This window comes from Bombina bombina, chromosome 1 (genome assembly GCF_027579735.1).
Source record: "Bombina bombina isolate aBomBom1 chromosome 1, aBomBom1.pri, whole genome shotgun sequence".
NCBI lineage: Eukaryota > Metazoa > Chordata > Amphibia > Anura > Bombinatoridae > Bombina > Bombina bombina.
The window spans coordinates 191490433-191495910 of record NC_069499.1 but is presented as its reverse complement, the minus strand read 5'-3'; positions in this window follow the sequence as shown (position 1 = coordinate 191495910).

Here is a 5478-nt window from a genome sequence, read left to right as displayed (position 1 = left end):
ACAAAACCACTCCCCTATTTAAAAAGCAGTTTATAAATAAATACCCAAAACATTGGAAGGTTTCTCTTAGCATTCTTTCTAGATTTTATTACGGAAGCCAATTGGACTGAATTTTTTTTTGTTTTGTTAATTGCAGCTCAGAATGCATTTGTATGTCAACAAATCTGTCCTCTTTCATAAAGCTGGTTTCATGTTTTTTTTTCATATACATACTGTAGAATTAGTCTTTATTTGTGTATTTGATTACTTTGCAACTTGTTTTTAAGATTTTGTGAGGTTCAAATTCAAGATTGTATACAAATAAACAGTATTTTCCTATTTAAGTGAGTCATATCTTTTATATAAGAATTTGAATATTACCATTTCCACTTGATAGTTTTTGCAACACTAAATGAAGCTATATTTATTTTTACTGTAGCAAAGGAGAGACTTATTCAGTATTTTGTGCTGGTAAAAGAGTTCTTTTGAGCATTAACTGCGCTAGACGTTAGCTTTTTGTGTTCGTTGGGTTTCGCTTGTATTATTGAAACTAAAAACATGATCTCATATTCTCATCTGCGCCAACCTGACAAGAAAATAGGAATATTTCACATTCCAGTGTATTTAACATAGAAGAATATGTTCATTAATTAATATTTCTTTCCTAAAATATGGAGAGTCCACAACGTTATTCTAATTACTAGTGGGAATATCACTCCTGGCCAGCAGTAGGAGGCAAAGAGCACCACAGCAAAGCTGTTAAGTGTCACTCCCCTACCCATAATCCCAAGTCATTCTCTTTGCCTCTGTCAGTGGAGGAGGTGAAGTTTGATGTCTGAAGAAATTAATTCCTTTTCTTTCATGTAATTAGCAAGAGTCCATGAGCTAGTGACGTATGGGATATACATTCCTACCAGGAGGGGCAAAGTTTCCCAAACCTCAAAATGCCTATAAATACACCCCTCACCACACCCACAAATCAGTTTTTACAAACTTTGCCTCCTATGGAGGTGGTGAAGTAAGTTTGTGCTAGATTCTACGTTGATATGCTCTCCGCAGCAGGTTGGAGCCCGGTTTTCCTCTCAGCGTGCAGTGAATGTCAGAGGGATGTGAGGAGAGTATTGCCTATTTGAATGCAGTGATCTCCTACGGGGTCTATTTCATAGGTTCTCTGTTATCGGTCGTAGAGATTCATCTCTTACCTCCCTTTTCAGATCGACGATATACTCTTATATATACCATTTCCTCTACTGATTCTCGTTTCAGTACTGGTTTGGCTTTCTACTACATGTAGATGAGTGTCCTGGGGTAAGTAAGTCTTATTTTCTGTGACACACTAAGCTATGGTTGGGCACTTTTATATAAAGTTCTAAATATATGTATTCAAACATTTATTTGCCTTGACTCAGGATGTTCAACGTTCCTTATTTCAGACAGTCAGTTTCATATTTGGGATAATGCATATGAATAAATCATTTTTTCTTACCTTAAAATTTGACTTTTCCTTGTGGGCTGTTAGGCTCGCGGGGGCTGAAAATGCTTCATTTTATTGCGTCATTCTTGGCGCGGACTTTTTTGGCGCAAAAATTTTTCTGTTTCCGGCATCATACGTGTCGCCGGAAGTTGCGTCATTTTTGACGTTTTTTGCGCCAAAGGTGTCGGCGTTCCGGATGTGGCGTCATTTTGGCACCAAATAATGTGGGCGTCTTTTTTGGCGCTAAAAAAATATGGGCGTCACTATTGTCTCCACATTATTTAAGTCTCATTATTTTGTGCTTCTGGTTGCTAGAAGCTTGTTCACTGGCATTTTTTTCCCATTCCTGAAACTGTCATTTAAGGAATTTGATCAATTTTGCTTTATATGTTGTTTTTTCTATTACATATTGCAAGATGTCCCACGTTGAAGCTGAGTCAGAAGATACTTCTGGAAAATCCCTGCCTGGTGCTGGAGCTACCAAAGCTAAGTGTATCTGCTGTAAACTTTTGGTATCTGTTCCTCCAGCTGTTGTTTGTACTGTTTGTCATGACAAACTTGCTAATGCAAATAATATTTCCTTTAGTACTGTTACATTACCTGTTGCTGTTCCGTCAACATCTAATACTCAGAGTGTTCCTGATAACATAAGAGATTTTGTTTCTAAATCCATTAAGAAGGCTATGTCTGTTATTCCTCCTTCTAGTAAACGTAAAAAGTCTTTTAAAACTTCTCATTTTTCAGATGAATTTTTAAATGAACATCATCATTCTGATATTGATATTGGTTCTTCTGATTCAGAGGATTCTGTCTCAGAGGTTGATGCTGATAAATCTTCATATTTATTTAAAATTGAATTTATTCCTTCTTTACTTAAAGAAGTCCTAATTGCATTAGAAATTGAGGATTCTAGTCCTCTTGATACTAAATCTAAACGTTTAGATAAGGTTTTTAAATCTCCTGTAGTTATTCCAGAAGATTTTCCTGTCCCTGGTGCTATTTCTGAAGTAATTTCCAGGGAATGGAATAATTTGGGTAATTCTTTTACTCCTTCTAAACGTTTTAAGCAATTATATCCTGTGCCATCTGACAGATTAGAATTTTGGGACAAAATCTTTAAGGTTGATGGGGCTGTCTCTACTCTTGCTAAGCGTACTACTATTCCTACGGCAGATGGTACTTCCTTTAAGGATCCTTTAGATAGGAAAATTGAATCCTTTCTAAGAAAAGCTTACTTGTGTTCAGGTAATCTTCTTAGACCTGCTATATCTTTAGCGGATGTTGCTGCAGCTTCAACTTTTTGGTTAGAAGCTTTAGGGCAACAAGTAACAGATCATAATTCTCATAGCATTATTATTCTTCTACAACATGCTAATAATTTTATTTGTGATGCCATCTTTGATATCATTAGAGTTGATGTCAGGTATATGTCTCTAGCTATTTTAGCTAGAAGAGCTTTATGGCTTAAAACTTGGAATTCTGATATGTCTTCTAAGTCTACTCTGCTTTCCCTTTCTTTCCAGGGTAATAAATTATTTGGTTCTCAGTTGGATTCTATTATCTCAACTGTTACTGGAGGGAAAGGAACTTTTTTACCACAGGATAAAAAATCTAAAGGTAAATTTAGGTCTAATAATCGTTTTCGTTCCTTTCGTCACAACAAGGAACAAAAGCCTGATCCTTCATCCTCAGGAGCGGTTTCAGTTTGGAAACCATCTCCAGTCTGGAATAAATCCAAGCCTTTTAGAAAACCAAAGCCAGCTCCCAAGTCCACATGAAGGTGCGGCCCTCATTCCAGCTCAGCTGGTAGGGGGCAGATTACGTTTTTTCAAAGAAATTTGGTTCAATTCAGTTCACAATCTCTGGATTCAGAACATTGTTTCAAAAGGGTACAGAATTGGCTTCAAGATAAGGCCTCCTGCAAAGAGATTTTTTCTTTCCCGTGTCCCAGTAAACCTAGCGAAGGCTCAAGCATTTCTGAAATGTGTTTCAGATCTAGAGTTGGCTGGAGTAATTATACCAGTTCCAGTTCTGGAACAGGGGCTGGGGTTTTATTCAAATCTCTTCATTGTACCAAAGACGGAGAATTCCTTCAGACCAGTTCTGGATCTAAAAATATTGAATCGTTATGTAAGGATACCAACATTCAAAATGGTAACTGTAAGGACTATCCTGCCTTTTGTTCAGCAAGAGCATTATATGTCCACAATAGATTTACAGGATGCATATCTGCATATTCCGATTCATCCAGATCACTATCAGTTTCTGAGATTCTCTTTCCTAGACAAGCATTACCAGTTTGTGGCTCTACCGTTTGGCCTAGCTACAGCTCCAAGAATTTTTATAAGGTTCTCGGTGCCCTTCTGTCTGTAATCAGAAAACAGGGTATTGTGGTATTTCCTTATTTGGATGATATCTTGGTACTTGCTCAGTCTTCACATTTAGCAGAATCTCATACGAATCGACTTGTGTTGTTTCTTCAAGATCATGGTTCGAGGATCAATTTACCAAAAAGTTCATTGATTCCTCAGACAAGGGTAACCTTTTTAGGTTTTCAGATAGATTCAGTGGCCATGACTCTGTCTTTAACAGACAAGAGACGTCTAAAGTTGATATCAGCTTGTCGAAACCTTCAGTCACAATCATTCCCTTCGGTAGCTTTATGCATGGAAATTCTAGGTCTTATGACTGCAGCATCGGACGCGATCCCCTTTGCTCGTTTTCACATGCGACCTCTTCAGCTCTGTATGCTGAACCAGTGGTGCAGGGATTACACAAAGATATCTCAATTAATATCTTTAACACCGATTGTACGACACTCTCTGATGTGGTGGACAGATCACCATCGTTTAGTTCAGGGGGCTTCTTTTGTTCTTCCGACCTGGACTGTAATTTCAACAGATGCAAGTCTGACAGGTTGGGGAGCTGTTTGGGGGTCTCTAACAGCACAAGGGGTTTGGGAATCTCAGGAGGTGAGATTACCGATCAATATTTTGGAACTCCGTGCAATTTTCAGAGCTCTTCAGTCATGGCCTCTTCTAAAGAGAGAATCGTTCATTTGTTTTCAGACAGACAATGTCACAACTGTGGCATACATCAATCATCAAGGAGGGACTCACAGTCCTCTGGCTATGAAGGAAGTATCTCAAATTCTGGTATGGGCGGAATCCAGCTCCTGTCTAGTTTCTGCGGTTCATATCCCAGGTATAGACAGTTGGGAAGCGGATTATCTCAGCCGCCAAACGTTACATCCGGGCGAATGGTCTCTTCACCCAGAGGTATTTCTTCAGATTGTTCAAATGTGGGGACTTCCAGAAATAGATCTGATGGCCTCTCATCTAAACAAGAAACTTCCCAGGTATCTGTCCAGATCCAGGGATCCTCAAGCGGAAGCAGTGGATGCATTGTCACTTCCTTGGAAGTATCATCCTGCCTATATCTTTCCGCCTCTAGTTCTTCTTCCAAGAGTAATCTCCAAGATTCTGAAGGAATGCTTGTTTGTTCTGCTGGTAGCTCCAGCATGGCCTCACAGGTTTTGGTATGCGGATCTTATCCGGATGGCCTCTTGCCAACTGTGGACTCTTCCGTTAAGACCAGACCTTTTGTCGCAAGGTCTTTTTTTCCATCAGGATCTCAAATCCTTAAATTTAAAGATATGGAGATTGAACGCTTGATTCTTAGTCAAAGAGGTTTCTCTGACTCTGTGATTAATACGATGTTACAGGCTCGTAAATCTGTATCTAGGGAGATATATTATAGAGTCTGGAAGACTTATATTTCTTGGTGTCTTTCTCATCATTTTTCCTGGCATTCTTTTAGGATTCCGAGAATTTTACAATTTCTTCAGGATGGTTTGGATAAAGGTTTGTCTGCAAGTTCCTTGAAAGGACAAATCTCTGCTCTTTCTGTTCTTTTTCACAGAAAGATTGCTAATCTTCCTGATATTCATTGTTTTGTACAAGCTTTGGTTCGTATAAAACCTGTCATTAAGTCAATTTCTCCTCCTTGGAGTTTGAATTTGGTTC